This window comes from Hipposideros armiger, unplaced genomic scaffold (assembly GCF_001890085.2).
Source record: "Hipposideros armiger isolate ML-2016 unplaced genomic scaffold, ASM189008v1 scaffold_493, whole genome shotgun sequence".
NCBI classification, from domain to species: Eukaryota; Metazoa; Chordata; class Mammalia; order Chiroptera; family Hipposideridae; genus Hipposideros; species Hipposideros armiger.
In genome coordinates, this window is record NW_017731843.1 from 726,124 (window position 1) to 744,942 (window position 18,819).

Consider the following 18,819-nt stretch of genomic DNA (forward strand, 5'->3'; position numbering starts at 1 on the left):
GAGAATGTCACTGATGAGGAAAACTAATTTCAGAATTACTTTTAAAATTCATTTTGCTAGGGTGAAATTGGCTTAAATATCTAAAGATTTTAGATATTTGAACACTTTATAAACACGAAAGCAATTTCTAGGAATAGCAATAGAGAGAAATCTGAAGAAATAAATATACTAAAATGCGACATGCAAATTGGTATGCTGTAGAATAAATCTGCATACAGTGTCCTGCAGTGGGTGGTACACTTTACAAAGGAAATTAAATCCATGAAATTAACATTTTAATGAAGCAGACAGCCTACTGACGTCAACACTACTGACTGCAGCTTCCAGGTGGCCTAAGGAGATGAAAATGAAGTCTATACCTTCAGCTAGTCTAGGCTAGGGATGTTTGGCGATTATGACTGAATTTAAATTCGAAAATTCTGCTGTGTGCAAACATGTTTAGGCTAGCAAGTAGCCTCTGCAAATTTTGGCCCCACAGATGCTGCTTAATTTAAAATACTTAAGGCAACACACACACACACACACACACACACACACACACACACACACACACACACACACACACACACACTCCCCCCCCTAACTCTAAGCACTGTCCTGAAACCCGTGGGAAGCAGCTGTACTTTGGAAAACATTAAAACAGCTGTATCAGAACGATCCATCTTAATTGTGTTACAGGCCATGAAATGTCAGAATTAAAAGGGAGCTGAGAGGTCACTAGTGCAACCTCCCACCTCTGAACATTTTAAGCACCTGACACCTTGAGGCAGCCGTTTTCACTGCAGGCAGCTCTAATTTATAGAAATGCTCTTATTATAAGGAAATTTAAGGCTGAAATTGATCCCCCGTGACCCCAGACTCCTACTCTTTAGTTTCAGTTTTGTCCCCTACAAACAAACAATACACTATTAGTTTTGTGCATAACAATCCTGCAAATATTAATATTCAAAGCGGGGGTCAGCAAACTAAGGTCCCGGGGCCAATTCCACCTGTGTTTATGCAGCTTGTGAGCTAAGAGTGTTTTTTGTTTTTTCCATTTTTTAAATAGTTGTAAAAAAAGTAAAAAGAATTTGACACGTGAAAGTTAAATAAAATTCAAGTTTCAGTGTCCATATAAATAAAGTTTTACTGGAACACAGACCCACTCATTCATTTGCGCTACGACAGCAGAGTTCTGTTGCCAAAGTAACCATATGGCCTGCACAAGCCTAGAATATTTAGAAAAAAGTTGCACAGATCTCGTAATTTTCTCTTCTTTAAGCTGAACAGTCACAGTTCTTAAGAACAGGAAGGATTTCCAGACTACTGGATGCATTCCAGTTTGTCCTTTCCCTTCTAGACTGCTGAGGCATAGGCAGAGGTGCTGAAGGGTCTCGCTGTTGTAGCCCAGAAATGACACATATCACTTTGCTCTGTCGAGGCCAGAGCTAGTCGTATGGGCCTGACTAGCTGGACACACACGCTTCCCTTTGCCCAGGAAGAACCACACTGATGAGCATTAGTAATGCTTACCACGGCTAATAGAAATACAAGCAGTCTCCTGCCCAATCCTCCCTTATTTGTAATGCCACTCCCCAAAGATAACCATTCCCAGCATTTTAAATTGTTTGTTCTCATATTTATACCCATACAGCTAAATAAAATGCCTACACTGACATTTCTTAATTTTTTCACTTTTTCCTGTTATTTATCAACTTCTTACTATGAAAAATAAAAGATTTTGCTCTTACAACATTTCTCCTCATACTTCCCTCCCTCCAGTCCCAATAGAGTTGCATCATAATTCTTGGCACAGTTAATATTTAGTGTTTACATTATACAATGAGGCAGATATTCACAGTATACTTGTGTAGTAGCTACTGCATTTCTTTCTTGTGTTACTAATCATTTTCCCTGGAATTAATAACGACCTCATTCTTCTCTTTGCTTAGTTTTCTAGAGACCTGCTACTAGTTCATCCCCAAACTCAGCTAGAAGTGCAGCTCTCCTTGCAGTACATTCATACACGTCACACAATCTATCAGTTTCATCATCTTGGAGCCATTCTTCCAGGAACCCTCCATGCTTCGGCTCTGATCGGACTGTTGTCACCAAGGCCTGCAGCACAGCTGTTATCCTGATCTTCCTTCGTCACCATCCTGAAGACACCCTTTCTGGGTTGTTTTCCTTGTTTCCTGTATCCTCTCACTTCACCTGGTTTTGGTTTACTTCTTTTGTTAGAACTCGTTCTCCAGTAGCTCCCTAAGAAAGGTGTATGAGAGGTGAATTTTGAATGTTTGAAAATATCTATTCTGTCCTCACACTTGATTGAGAATTCGAGTATATGCAGGATTCTAAGTTGGAAACCATTCTCCTTCCAAAAACTGAAGGACTTCCTCCACTTTTTCTTCCAGTGTTGCTTTGGACAATGTGATCCTATTCTAATTTTTGATCTACTGAATGTTACTTCCCCTCTTTGGAAGCTTTTAGGATCTTTGTTTTGTTGCTGGCATTCTGAAATTTAATAATGATTATGATTTGTGGTAGGCCTTTTTCTTTGTGTGTTCACTGGGCTTTAACTAGACATTTACAGTTTTGAAAAAATTCTGGGATCATTTCTTGAATAATTTCTTTGATAATTTATTCTCTGTGGCAAAGACTGCAACTTTCAGGCAATAATTTTTGAGTGTTTGTGCCAGGTGCTGTTTCTCACACATTTTGTTTCCTACATAGTTTGCATTATGTATTAGGGCTAAGCTTCTTTTACATACTTGTACATTATTTCACTGAAGCAGCACAATAAATGTTAGGTAAAGCTTTATTATCCTGATTTACCAATGAAATGAGAAATAAATCACCAAGGCCACACAGCTAGGCAGACATGGAATTATGATTCTACTCAATTCTTTCCTCATGGAAATGCTCTAAATTATCATGTTTTACTCTGAAAGAAAGTTGTACAGTCTCCATTTCTAAAGATCTTATCTTCTCTCTAAATTTATACACGATCACTTTATAAACACAAGGGATGAGAAACCAGGGCTGACCTTATACAGAGTTAGTGTGACTGGAAGAGCACAACTCAAGGATCAGTGTGCTATCAAAGCCTCCCAAATAGATGGCCATGATGCTTAAACTTTCAACCATTAGACTTACTCCTTCATTTCAGAGCATTAAAGTAAAAGCTCCCATTATCGAATGTGCATAATACATAGAAAGGAAGAAAGAGACATTCGGGAGAAATGATTGATTGGATTAACTGGGTTGTGAAAAGCTCTTAAAGAAATGAGACACAGACTGATGATTTTGGACAAGTCCAGAGGATAAAACAATCCCCAATGCATGCGTGTCCAGGTGGAAGCCTCAGATGGCTGAAGAACAGCAGGATCTCAGTCAAGGATGGGGAGTAGAGAAACGGAGGGCGGTGACCTCCGAAATAATCCTTACCATTTAACCATTTTACCAAAGGCTAGCTTCATGAAAAAACTTCTCAAAGCTCTCTTTAACTCTCAGAGTTAAAATACTCTGGACCTGGTTGTATGGTGCAGAAGGAATGAACTATACACTCTTCTGAGGGGCATTTTCCAAGTTGCTGGTAAGATCCAGTAAGATCCACAATAGCAAAAAGTGTTCATGATTTTAAAAGCTGAGCACGCTGCTGTGCTGTTAACACAGCTGCGAGGATACTTGCTCTCAATCACACTTATCACTTCCATTTCCTGGTGAAAACCCTACGGGTCTTCAGTTTGTCTATGTGATTGCATCTAACTACTGTAGCCCAGCACCCGAAATCCTGTTGAGAAAGAAGCTGATGGATACCAACCAACCAGTCCCTCAACCTAACGAGAGGTTTGGCAGCTGCCCTTTCCCTCATCACTTACATTCACCCTAACAGCTCACTGTTGAAGTTGGCTCCAAATCCGTCTTCTTCTAAACTTGATGCTATTTCTTTCTTCTGCATTTTTGAAATTTATATAGTTTAACAATTATTTTATATGATATTCCAATTGAGTTACAATATTTACAAAGAACTTCTTTGCAATATTTATATCACTTTATTCATATGTCTCTGGCACTACATTACAGAAAAAATAGAAATCTTGCCAAATAAGTTTAATGTTTTCATTAAAATGTATTATTTTCTGCATTTGCTAACCTTGGGATATGAAGTTTGCACCACTGACCATGATAAATGAGTCTGTGCTAAACTAGTCATATTCATGTGAATACTGAAAAGTATTTATTGGTGGGAAGTTAACTGGCCCAGATGGGATTAAACCCACAATCTTGGTCTTATTGGTCTTTAACCAAAAGAAATAATATACTGAAGTCAAGTTAGTGTTCTGCTTTGGTTTTTTTTTTTTTTTTTTTTTACCACTTCAGTAATTATCTTCACTCACAGAGCAACTCAGTGTTGAAAAATCGCCCAGAAATATTACAACAGTTCTTGGCATGTAGTAAAAATATTTGAAAAGTGATAGCATACCATATTCAAATTTAGAATCCCCAAATTCAGGCTCTTTTCTGGAAAACTATGCAGACCTATTATTTGAAACCCTTGGTATAAATATCACCTTGATATAAATAAATAAAATTTTCCAACATATTATTTTTAAATGTACCTATTAAGGTCAACAAAAGCTCAAAGAAACTGGGTCCTGGTGGATGCTAGTTAAAAATGAAACAGGGAGGGTGGATGAGAATGGCACTGCAAAAATGGGCAAATGTTCCAGCTGGGAACGGACACGGTGTGTTCAGGAGGCACTGAGAATCCAAGTTTGGCAGAATGGAGATAAGGTGGAGGCATCTTTGTGTAGCTCAAGTCAGTGCTGGCATATAATTGATGGCACATAACCAATACATTAGTGATGTGAATGAAGGACTAAAGCTGGTGCTATTGTAAATCAGGAAGAGGGTGGGCCTAAGAGAAAGGCAAGGACTGGGAGATCAGACAAGCAGGAGAAAGGTCAGGAGGGCTGCTGCACACCAGAGACGATGTGCTACAGAGCAGAACCTAGAAAGAAAATAGATAAAGATGGGAGAAATTCAGTGATAAGAAACGGCTATATACCAGACAACACAATGAAAACTGACTCTAAGTTTCAGGGAATAAAAGATATATAATAAACCTCTTATTCACAAAAAGACTATGATTAAAACTGATCTTTAAAGAACATAAAAGAGAAAAGTCAAAGACAAATCAATAAAATCTACAGGCAATCATTTCTGAAAACTAGCATAAACAAGGTGATAGCTTTCAGGTTTATGATTTATGGGGGAAATATATACTCGTATGTATACAGAGGGTGTCAAAAAATGTATACACATTTTAAGAAAGGAAAACTGTATTAAAATTACACTGATGGTAACCACTTTGAGCACCTCTTGTAATTGCAGAAGTCAAATGTGACTTGTATTCATCTTTTATTACCGATATATATGGAGTATTACAATTTTAATAGTTTTTTTCCTTTCTTAAAATGTGTACCCATTTTTTTGGCACCCTCTGTACAATGCTTATTTTATGTTTGATTAAAGTATTTGAGGATTATATAACAAGGTCCCAATACGGCATAAACTTTGTAGACAACTTAAAGAATATCCAATAAAATTTGCTTTGTGTTTTTTCCTGAAGAAGTATTAATTATGTACTGTTTCATTTCAATTAAAATGGAATTCCTAAGACAAGAGTAGAAAGAAGGGAGATCACAATTTTATACATTGTGCTGAGAAGACACCTTTCCACATGATAGTTAATCCAGTAGAAACGCAGTTAAAGGAATCATAGTAAATAAGACTAAATGAAACAGCAATACGACTTGATGCAAATTAAGTCAGCTAAAAAAAAGAATTCATAAAAGAGCTCTTATCGGGGATTATGCTCACTAGTCAATTATCTAACAGATAAGTGATCAAGAAGAGTAAAATATTAAGGGTAGACTCTAGACGGGAGTGTATGGGTGTTAATTACAAACTTCTTTGAACTTGACTGTATGTTTAAAATTTTTCATAATAAAATGTTGGATAAAAACTAGGTGACTCAATAGGACTGCTTGAACACAGAGAAAAACATATCTGGCATGAACAAGTTTATGAAACTTCTGATTATTTTTCCTTAATTTTTATTAGAATAACATATACACATAGATTTAGAAGTCATATAGTACAATAAGGCTTATAACGAAAAATAGCAGGCCCCTACCACATCCCTAAGTTTCCAGTTCCTAAAACCGCAAGTGTGAAATTAAAACTTTATTAAAATATAAAACCTATATTACATTCCTTGTGTAAGGTTTTTTTTGAAAATGAGTAGAGTAGGGAATAAACCTAATCAGATGGTCATGGAATGACAAAATTTTAGAATTAGAATTTTACATGTTCTGATGAAACACAGGAGATTTTCTTCAAAAATGATGTCACAGAAATGTCTTCTGCTTTCGACTGAAGTAGGAGTGAAAAAATCACAGTGAAATATAGGGGAGCCTATTATGGCAGGGATTTCTGAGCGGTGCTTATACCTTAGGCGAGAGAGAGAGGAGAAAGCTCAGTTCACTACGGAGCCAAAAAAATTTAATTATTGAGACATGAAATTTTATATCATTGTCCAACCCACTCATTCAAAAAAAGCTCAACCTGAGTAAAATACTACATGAGAGAACTGGATTATATTTGCTTGAAGTTTGTGTCAGGCAAAATTTTCTATTATTCTCCAACTAGATTGATGCTAGGATCAATCCCAAGTAAAATATAAGGGCGATATGCCAGTTTTTAAAATTTTTCGTAATGGAGTTTGCAGATATACTAAGATTTAAGTAGTATGGTCAAATTCTTGATTAGCTTGCCAGGGACACTCTTTTTAGAAAGCAATGTTAAATTCTACTTAATTCATTCTGCCAATAGTTAAAATGAACAATTTACCAAGAACAAGGAAAGTATTTCCTTGAATGTGATTTTCTTTAGAAAGACCAACTATAATCAATCTGAAGTTTTATTTTACTGGAGTTTCGGTATAATATTCTCTTAATAGTATTGGTGTAAATAAAGTTTAAGGCTTATTTCATTTCACCTTAGGTAATTTAGACAACTGGAAATAGCACTGGATTTCTTGGCTATACACTTCCAGGAACTGAAAGTTAAAGAAGGCGGGAAGGTGGATGAAGAGATGATGGGCAGGCAGGTTGGCTGATAGGAGATTACATAACATTAACAAACGTCCAGGGGATACTAAATATTAATAGATGGCAGCTCTATTCATTTTTTATCTAGTCCAACTCTGTCATATAAAGCAAACCTCATTTGGGGATAAATGTAAAACATACCTTAGTTTTCAAATAACAAACATGATTGACCAGAAAAAACTTCTTAGAGACATAGAACATTACCCTAAAATATTTAGTTTTGTTATACAGTATCATAGAAAGGTCAAATCAGGCAACATTAAAATAAAAATGAGCATTAGTAATAAAAGTAATTATCTTTCCTAAAGGAAGTCTTACACCTAGCTCATTAATTAGTTTCACCTCACAAAAAGTAGGTTTCTAAGTATTGAGAATGATTTTTGAATAAGTTTTATGAGATACAGCTACTAAAATCTTTATAAAATTAACCACCAGTCAATGTTTTATCATACATTTGAACATTGGTTTTGAATGGATATATGGATTCTATGGTTCGTATGCCAGAATATACTGATATATTGGACCTGATTTTAAATTAAGGAAGTCCTTAAACTAAGCCTTTATTCTACAGCCATTCATCGCTGAGGGTAGGGAGTTCAAGAGCTCTTTAATTTGTATTAACTGGAAAGAAGAGGAACTATTTTCCACTTTAGATTTCTTTAAAAATAGCGTTTATTTGCTTCAAGTGTATTGTTAAAGGAAACTGCTAGTAGCAGATTGGCAAATGATAGTTCCTATTGGATGTACTTTAATAAATAGATGACTCTTTTATTATCATTTGTAATCAATCAAGTAACTGAACATATTTAAATTAATGCCGTTAAAATGTATGAAACGGATTAATCAACCCTCCAGCACTTTTATTCACCCTGTTCTCTGCTTGGCAACCCCCTTCCTCATACATAAAATAATGATATATTCAGTCCTGTTCTATAAACAATATAATTCATTCTGAATTGAGAAAGTCACATTAATAGAGCTTTGCTATACATGAATATAACTATTAAGCTAGGAAAGAAAAATGTTTTCTTATCAGTCAAATTAATTATTTAATATTCCTTTCTATTAATGAGTTTTGGTTCATTTCTTTGAGGTCCCATCACTTCTTTTCAAAGTGCATGTTGGAATATGGTAGAGGGACTGTAGAGAGAAGAAGAGTGAGTAGACAGTATCCACTCACCCATATTGATGAAGTGCCTGGTACATGCTAAGCCCCGTGCTGGGAGCTGGCATCACAAAGATGGATGATAACTCTCATGACATTTACAGTCTGGTAGGAGAGACAGGCATGTAATTAAACAAATCACTATACTATCGGTGGAAGAATATACAAGATACGGAGACATTCATGGGAAGGAAAGAAGACCTATGGTGGAGGGAGTGAGGAAGGGAAATTTCTAAGAAGAGAAACAGCCAAGCCCAGTTTTCAAGGTGTACAGGTATTCACCTCTACACTAAATGGGGCATTTAAGGCAAAGAGAGAGACAAAGAAAGATGAAATGGTGTAGCATGTCATTAATTATTCACGTTTGTCTCCCTTAATCGCCTGTGGGCTTTAGGCTTTTAAGGAAGACATTTCTATGTTTTATTAACTCTTGTAGTTTCAGGGCCTGGTTATAGCAGGTGCTCAGTAAAACTTCTGTAGAATTATTTCCTCTATCAGTTACTCTAACATTCCAAATATAATGCATTAATATAAAACACTTGTTTTTAATGTTTGTAGATGATGATAACCTAAATTTAAAAATTAATGAGATACATTATTTACTTAATGCAATAAAAATAGTTCCAAAAGGAATTTCATTTGATGACCTTAAAGAATATAACATAAATATTCTACTTGAGTTCAATGAAAATTTCAAAGCTCAGCAGCCAAAATCTATACTTGAACAGATAATTAGTAGTAATTATGATAATGTATTTATAAAACACTAAGTGTGGTCCAGGCACTGAGTTAAGCTCTTTACACAGATTGTCATTTGTTCCTGACAATCCTGTGAAGCATATTCCCTCATTTCACAGATGTGACGGGGTTGATCACAGCAGGTTGATCACCACACTCTAGTTTGGAAAGTAACATTTTTTTCTTCTCTAGTTGTACTATATACATTTCAGTTATACAAACTGTTTTTACAATGCCCAAAACTGTGAAAGTAGCACTCTTCTATCTGCTGATTGACAAATACAAAGCAAACTGTATCAGCTATCCAATTTTACCTGTAAGTTGAAGGATTGAAAAGGGGAAATTTTACACATTAAACTTGTAACATCACAGCATGTTTTGATGTTACAAATCATATAGTATATTTCGTTACTGATATCTAGACAAATAATGGATGGCATATCAATTAGCTTTGGCCAGGCATATTCTTGATGGTTTATTAGTATTTACTATTTTTTTCTTATTTTAATATATTTGGCACCCTTGAACCTTATTTTATTTGTGTAAAAATAAACTGACCTGGCCCTTCTGCATGCTTGAGTATCTAAGGTTTTTTTTATGTATATTTAATGTATTTCCATGTCACTACCTGCTGCTAGATAATTAGTTCTTGAAACACTTACTGAGTTTCAAACAGTGAAACATAAGATGATCTGTCTTACTGTCAAGTTTCCAGACCAAAGTAAATTTGTAATTTGCCTATTAATTTCCCTTTACTGTGCAGGAGACATGCCTCATCACTCCCAGAATATATACCAGGGGCTCCCAAGAAATGTATACACATGACTTGTATTCATCTTTCGTTATCGGTATATATTGAGTATTACAATTTTAATACAGTTCTTTCCTCCCTTAAAATTGTATACATTTTTGGGCACTCTCTGTATATGTTAGGCCCATCTTCCTATAAGAATGGGTATTAAGCAGGTTTATTGCTTCTTAGTAGGGCAAATCAAATTTCTTATTCTTTCGAATGCATTCTTCACTTCTTTTCAGAAATCAAGTGATTTGATTTTAAGACATCAAGTGATTTGCTTGCCACCTATAAATTTAGCTTCAGCTAAAGAATAGCTAAGAAGAACTAAGTGGCTATCTTTTTTCCTATCTGAAAAGCAATCTCTCAAAAGTCCTATAGTATTATAAGGTCAACCATGGGAGTTGAAAGTAAACAGCTGGCAAAACTGTTGTGTTTTTAACAACTGATAGTCAATTTATTAAAGAGGTTGATTTAGGCATCCACGATGGTAATTTCAACCTCAACTCCTGAGCCAACAGTGATGGAAATAATCTGCTCAACATTCTCAGAAGGGCTGTGCACGTCACTGAGTCGCTTGTGGATTCCCATCTGAAGTCTAAGCACCTTCCATACCGGGAGTGTTCCTTGCAGTGATGCTCAGAGTCTTGGTAGACACCCAACCGGTCCTTTCACTTTGAGATTCTTTTCCTTTGAACCTCTGATCAAGTCAGCACACACCTTCTCCAAGGATTTTAAGTTGCAGCTGGTGAAAATGATTCTAATTCGGTGACTCGCCGCCTCCGGTTCCAGGAGTGTCTTTCTGATATCTTTAGAAGGCACGCATGGCTGCGGCGCAGCTTCCGAGCCCAGTGGCTCCTCCGCCAGAGCGAACGAGCGGTGAGTCAGGGGCAGGCGCGGGTAGAAGGAGCTCCGCTGCCACCACGTCTTCCTCAGTGTGGCAACACTAGTTTTAAATGACGTTTTAAGCCACATCTTCACCCACAAATGTTCTAGAATCACTAGGAGGTTGTTTGGATGAAGGCCCTTCCTATGCAGAAGGATCCAGAATCCTTATAGACACAGCAGGTTCCAAACATCTTCTCTAGGTACAATCTAAGAGTAGAATGCTTACATAAATGAAATCAAACGCACCACACGGGCAGCACTGAAGGCAGATGCTCTTGAACTCTCGCTCATGAGGAAACATAATTATCACCTCTGTTTCAAAGCAAACAATTTAATAAAATTGAAAATGTCATACAGAAGGCAGAAACTTAAGTCGGAATCACCTCTTAGAATCTAAGACTTGCTGCTGGGTTTTATTACGTACGAGGGACCCTTTTCAAATGCTGAATGAGCGGCAAAAAAGAAAACAGGCTTTTTCTAAATATCTGTCAAAGACAGCAAAAGGGACACAAAATTTTATAAGAGCAACAGCAGACCCAAAGGGCATTGGGTAAAAGTTCAACCCTCACAGTTGGATATTTTAACATGCTTTAAATAACAAAGATAAAACAGCTTTTGTTTATAGTATCTACGGTATGTGTATACACATTTGTGCTTTTTTTTTTTGCAGTCTAATACATAAATTAAATTCACTCTAATACTACTAGTCCTCAAAGAACAGACATCCTATATCAATAGTTTTATAATTTAGGAATTAAACAGAAGAAAAATATATTCTTATTCAGCTGTATGTTTAATTTAAATCTTTAGTAGATGGTAACACACTGTTCCTTTTTTCTACTTTTTGAATAGATATTACCGTTTCACCCTTTACTCAATTCATCCAATTAAAAATAAATTAAAACAAGGTCAGCATGCAGCTATGTTGCAGAGTACTCTAACACTATATCCTAGAAGAACTATTTGTAATTGTGTTGCATACACTGACTATAAACCCCGGGAGGGATGACAACATTTTGTTCTCAATAAAACTAAATGTGGAACAATTACTTCAATTGGAAGACATTATAAAATATTTCAAAAGTGTTCTGAGGCTCACTGTCATGAAAGCACTATGGCACGAGGACGTCCCAAGTGAACCTGAGATTTAATATCTGATGAACTGGAAAGCAGGCCAATTTGCTCAAGGATCCAATTGCCAAATAACCAATTTGCAGAATTTACAAAATGTACTGTTTACCAAAATCTTGCTAAACTATCAAGTTTGTAGCAGTTTATACTGGAAAGGGGAGATTATTTTTTTAAACAACTTTTGAAGATTTCTGCAGTTTTATTTAACTGGTTTTCATTGGATATTTTATTAATTTGCTCCAGCTGGACAAAACTGAGTGGGCAGAGGGGCTAAAAGGAAGGGTGAGTTTGAAGTCTCAGAATCCTGGGGCCAGACGGCTGGACCGGTGCCTCTGATAGAGCTTTTCATCCCCTCGCCTGCTCCCTGTCCACCCCATTTATGTGCAGAATGATAGGGCAGTGCAAAGTGGCCTCTAAAGAGGATTTCCGGGGCCTAGGCATAGGAGCGGAAATGGGTAAAAAGGGCAGAAGAGGAGGGCAAGGTGTTTATTTCCCAAGGATTAGTAGGTCTGACTCCCAGGGAGAGAGAGGAGTCTAGTGAAAAGCTGAAGAGCTCCTTCTAGGAGCGACTTCCATCAGGCAGAGGAGTGAACAGGACCACCCAGCCCTCGGCGGGCTGGCAGCCTGGGGAGCACGTGACGCCATGCCCCAGGCAGCAAAGCAGTGTCTCATGGCCCGTGCCAGCCGTAGATGACCTGGTCAAGGTGGCTTCCATGCATGGACCCCAGAGCAGACTTCTACCTGAGGTCAGAAGCCATGAGACAGAAATACTTGGAAATTATTGGTGGACACTTGGAAAGAGATGCTGAATGTCGACAGCCAGGCTGGAGGGCGCTCCATGACAGGACTTTTTTGGTATTAATATGACCTCACCTGTATCTTTTGGCTAGGAAGACTAGGGGACATTCAGAATGACTACAGCAACTTAAAGACTGGCCACTTTTAAAGATTATTCTTGGGTAAAATTAAATTGTTCCACTTCTCATAAACTGTTTATCTAAAAGGAGAGCTGTTTGAAAAACAACTGTTTACCATAAACTGAGTTCTTCATACTATAGATATTGTTAGGAAAGGGAGGAAATTATAAACTATTCAAGCTTTGCTTAACTCTTGATACCACTGAGTTTCCATTTTCTTTTATACTGTTACTTTGTCATCCTACTCTTTTGAAAAATTAAATCAGATAATAAGCCTATTTTGATAGATATAAAAACCTTATATTACAAGAGAATTTTTCAGACTTCAGAACTTCAAAGGTAACTTAATATATCAAAGTTTCTATCTTTAGATCTTAGTACTTTAAATTCAGTACAGCTAGTTTCTATTTAAAGTTCCCTAGTGTGTTTTCTATTTCTGAGAAATTTTATCATAACAAATAGTTACTAAAAATAATCTCTTTGAAATTACAGTAATTTCATGAGAAAAATGTTACATTCTGTCATCTCAACATTATTTTTTTAAAGGAACTACCATATTTAAATAACCACAAATTGCCTAAAAGTTTTATAAACAAAGGGAACTGAAGTTCCTGAAATCTCAGAAAATCATCAACTCTTAGAATTGGAAGAGATCTCGGAAATCTTCTAGTTCTAACTAGCTTATCCTCTCCCTCAGTTCTCCCTAAACTCCCCTCAAGGCAGGAGATGTTTCTAGAGGAAGGGACTGCCCATCAAAGTCAAATGTTAGTGACAGGGCAAGGAGGGACAAGGCCTGGGTTTTACAACCAGGTGGTCACTTGAAAGACGGTTCAGGTTCCATGGGATATAAGGGGTGGATGACCGACTACAAAGCACTGTGAAGTTATGAGGGGAAAAGGATTTGGTGACAGAGACTTGACAGCTCTTCTACGAAGCCTGTGTCTGCAGGGAAGAAAGAGGTGGAATGAAAGCTGGGTAGGGGTAGGGGCGGGGATGAAAAACTGACTCTGTGTAGATATAGTTTTTTCTGTCTTTTTAAAGACTGAAGATATTTGAATGACATTAAATGCTGAAGACAAGGAACCATTAGTAAATTAGAGCTTATAAAGACAAGGTTTAAGGGCGGGGGAGTGTTCAGAGTGAGGTTTGCTGAGGGGTAGGTGAGACAGGATCCAGTGTGGAGCTGGGGGGAGAGGAGGTTTTAGATGGAAAGGTGACCTTTCATTACAACAGGAAGGGAACATGGATGCAGACCCAGCTAATCTGCAGGTTTCAAGAAAGAACGAGAGGGGGGTTGTTACTTTGTGAGGGTAAAAAGGGTAACTATTGCATTGTTCTGTACACCTGAAACTAACAATAAAAAATAAAAAAAAATAAAAAAAGAAAAGAAAGAAAGAACGAGAAGGGGATTCTGGTGTGATGGTGCCTGAAATGGGTGCATGATGGGCTGGATTGCCGTGGATGGGCCGGCGAGGCTTGAAATTACAGTCAGCAGAAGGTCGTTTTGAGATCAGAAACTGGATCGAATAGCGTCCCTCCCAAATTCGTATCCACTGGGACCTTAGGATGTGATCTTATGTGGAAACTGGGTCTGTGCAGACATAATTAGTTAGGTTATGATGCGGCTGTACTGAATCGGGTGGGCCCTAGGTCCAGTCCGAGTGGTGTCCTTATAAGAAGAGGAGTGACAGGGGGAAGAAGGCCACTTGGAGATGCAGGCACAAAGACCAGAGTGATGTTACCACAGGTCAGAGAAGGCCAAGGACTTTGGCCACCACTAGAGCTGGAAGGGTCACGGAAGGATTCTTCCCTTAGATTTCAGAGGGAGTGTGGTCACTGACGCCTTGGTTTCAGGTTTCTAACTTCTAGACGGTGAGGGAATAAATTTCTGCTGTTTTAAGCCACCCCAGTTTGTGATAATTTGTTTCAGCAGCCCTAGAAAACTAATACAGCGACCAAGAATTTATTTTGGCGGTGATCTGCATGGTTTGGGGGGATTTTCTTGCAGAGCTCAAAGCCAGTGCCAATGTAGAGAAGGCAGGACGCAGGCCGGCACCTCTACCAGGCGAGGGCCAGAGCAGGCCAAGGAAGGAGTTGAGGATACAACCAGAGTATGCTTTTAAAGGGTGGGCCATGGAGTGTACTGGGATGGAAGAAAAGAGGGAAGGCAGGAGGATGACTATGAATGGAGAAAAAGAATAAAGGCACTGAGGGAAAAGAGAGCTTAATGAGGGTAAGGAATAGCTGGGGGGGGGGTCGGGAATAGCTTTTGACAGCTGTAATGTCGAGAGACTGTGGTCAGAGAAAGACATGTTTGACATTTAACAGGTAGATCAGTTCCAGAAGACAAATGGAGAGATCAAGAAACTGGGCTAAACGTGTCATCACGTAGACAGTGAAGTTACCTAAGCGAATGGCTTGACCAGGGATGGAACGGGAGGCTGACAGGTGCTGTCTCCTCTCTCCAGCGAAACGAGGGCTGAGGCAGAGGGTGGAGAGACGGGTCGGCTGATATCTGAGAGGAGTAGAAGTTGCTGTATTTAGATGCAAAAGGCTCAAAGGAATCTGGATTTTTTTTTTCCATCCAAAGTGCATAAGTCAGGGGTGAATTAAGAACGTTATAAGGTAGTAAGATGTGACAATAAACAGCTTTCCTTTAAGGACAGCAGGGAAGAAGCATGAGATCAGGAGATGGCTATGTTTTAATAAAGGCAACAAGGCAGATAGGACGGTCAACACAGAGGTGACTGTTTGGAAAAATGACCCATATTCTTGATGACTGAGATTATTTACTTACCCCATATTTCTTTTATAGAGATTGTCACTTGGTGATTACAAAGTCACTCTGATTTAAAACTTTCCCTTTATTCATGTCCTTTAAGGAGGCCTAGAGTTTTTGAAATACAGTATTGTTGGTTCCTTATCAGGACAGCAACTGGTTCTTTATTCTCCAACCCCCCAGGTTAATGGGGACCAAATAATATCATTGGAAAGATCACTGATGCTTCATGATGTGCTTGAGAAGCAATGGATATCACTGAAGTCAAAAGACCTTCATATTAGAGTCCAGAATACAGCCAGTTCTAATGAATTCTAATCATTACAGAGCTCTGATGACCCTAAAGTAGAAAAAGTCAGACTAATTATTATCAAAGAAATCTTTTTTTTTCTAAGCTGCATCAACAACTATGACCAAATTCTGCTACTTGGAAAGGACACTGTCCAATTACAGACAACAAACTAGAAAATTACAAGTAATCCTGGAAACCTTCCAGAACCCTGTCAGAGTATGGTCATGTGTCATTAACCTCTACACTATACAAAGGAGTGATCTTTAACCTTCTTTAAGGCTGCAATATCTGCACCTATAAAACATATCTTGAACGGATTCATTCAATTCCCCAAGAAGTCCTCTTTATTACTAAAACCATTCCAGATATGAACTGGCTAACCAGAATAACCAGAATAATGAACTGCGACAACAAAGCTACTTTGGCTGTATGTACTGAGGGCTGGAAAAGAGGCAACAGCAGGGTAGCCAACAGGCTAATAGGGTAGAAAAAGTGAGTTCTGTATAAGCAAGTACAACCCAAACTGAGGTGTCTTAATAGAAGTACAGCTGAACATTCCTGCTTTAGGAATTTAGGGAAAGGAGAGACTGTTTCTAGCTGACAGAATCAGGAAGTTTCATCGAGGAATTGGCCACAACTGGTAATGAGCCTTTTTTCCTCATCTGCTTGTTTGCTTCAAATATTCCTACGTACTAATTTCAGTAGGAAAAAAAAAATTTAGAACAGCTAAAATCCTGCGTGATTTCCAAACAAAACACATAGGAGCCTGAAAAAGCCAGTGAGTGGAAATATAACAGTATAAGCAGAAACTGCTGCAGAAATGATGGCAGTATGCTTGGCAAGATTCCTCTTTGAAGCTCTTTTCTCTGCATTTTATTCACTCCTCTCCTACTCTGGACAGTTGCAGCAGATAAACCTAGAATGTGAGGGTTTTATCTGTCCTGACCACTGACCACCCTTCCCCAAGGTGAGAGTATGATTTAGCAAGATCTTTCCAGAAACTGCACTGGGGTTGAGGTGGGAAATCCTGGATGTAAGTGGATGCACCAGTAATGCTGAGACCAGGGGAAAATCCAAGTACCATATGTGCTCTCCAGGCCTCGGGTGGGGACAGTGGTGGTCAGGACAAGGCTGCTATTGTTGTGAGGCAGAAAACTACGCTTCACTGCGCTTCCGTGAGACAACCAAGGCCATGGTCTGGGAGTCTGCAGAAGTGGAATTTGAGTTACGATTGCTATCTGTAGCTCTATATCCAAAATGGCAAAAGAGGCATTAGAAGCATCTGAAAAACTTCTGAATTAGCTCCTTAATGATGCCAAATAAGGTTCTGTAATGCAAATTAAGATCTAAATACTGAGTTTAATTTTAACCGTAAGCCACAGTAATGTACTTCTAATTAATACCCAATACGTAGCTAGTTATATCTGTTGGCTAACTTACCTATATCTTAAATTTGTGTGGGCCAATACTTTAGATAAAAACACCAAAGAGCTAATTAGAGTGTAAATAAAACGAATTGGCTCATAGGGCAGAAAAAAATGGTCAGCAGAATACCAATATCTGAATTATCATGTACAAATTCAATATATTTTTCACTGCTACTGTGACAGGGAAGTTAAGTATACGTAGACATACAATAATATTCTTCAAGCCGGGTAAAGAGTTCTGACAAACTTTACCTTCCTATAGAGGTCCACTGCTCTCTCATACAATTTGGTTGTAGTGGATTTGCTTCATTCATTAATTTACTCATTCAATATTTATTGAACAATAGATATAGCAGCACTGCCCTGGGCAGAGAGAAACAGAAACACAGACACTGACAAACTCATGATTCTTGCCCCAAAGGGAATTAATTACGATCTAGGAAGATAAAATATATTTGCAAATTATGTGATTCTTAAGCGTGGTTCAACTGCTGTAGAAGACTGCAGAAGGACTGATAGCACCTCCAGCTGAACAGACTAAGAAATCATCTACCTGAGCTGGGCATACAAGAACAGGCAGAGGTGATGATGGCAGAAGAAAGGGGGCGCTGCCGGTGGCGGGAAGGAGTGCGGCTGCACAGGCAGAGCGGGTTACCACTTTGGGTGCAGCTTAAAGCTACAGTGGAATCGGACTGGGCCTGTAGCCTAAGGTCAAAGAGCTCAGCGATGCTTACACTTGTTTTCATCAGCTTCCTTTTCTGATTTCCACAGCAACTATTCGAAACTCCCACTGATCAGTTCCGTACTCTACCCACCCCACCATCATCATATTACCTAACCTCTGATCTAACCGAGAAAAGTCTTCCATCTAATAATCCCTCACTTGCTCACTACCTACTCCCCAAACCAAAATATATATTCACATTCAACCTTGCCTTCTGCCCTAGATAATGAGGAGTCCCCTTAATTTTGTTTCTATCTCCTCCCAATTTCTTAGAAAATTTGCTCCATTAATCCATTTCACTTTCAGCTTTTCCTCAATGGAATTTTCTCAACCTTTAAAACCACTCACCTCCCCCTCATCATCTTTGATGCGGCTTCCTCTACTAACTACTCCAACTCTCTCCTGTTCTTGATAAGCAAATTCCCTGTAAGAATCATCTACACTTTCTACCTCTACTTACTCATATCAATCTCCACTCCACTCAAATCTGGCTTCTGGCACCCCCCATTCCTGAGAAACTATTCTCTCGAATGTCAACAAATACATCCTAGTGGCTGCAGTCAGTGACTCTTCTCAGGCTTTATATCTAAAGACTCTATTAGCACCTAAAATTTCAGATACATTGCTGATGTTTTAGAGAATGAATCCACAAAGTCCTTGAGCATCTGACCTTGAAAACAGGCCAAGACTGCTGAAAAAGGTTAATTCAGATCAAAGCAATACTTGCAAACATAAAATTATGACCATTTATAGTTATATACAAAAAAGGCAAGATTTTTTTTTTTAATTCTCTAAATCATTTGTAAAA

The 18,819-nt window shown here is 38.2% G+C and overlaps 1 protein-coding gene and 1 pseudogene across 8 annotated transcripts in view; both read right to left on the reverse strand.

Moving 5' to 3' along the window:
* Positions 1 to 18,819, reverse strand: part of LCLAT1 (lysocardiolipin acyltransferase 1) — a 144,898-nt gene that overhangs the window by 25,058 nt on the left and 101,021 nt on the right. The gene's annotated exons all lie outside the window — the stretch shown is intronic.
* LOC109395895 (40S ribosomal protein S20 pseudogene) lies at positions 10,034 to 11,395 on the reverse strand (annotated as a pseudogene).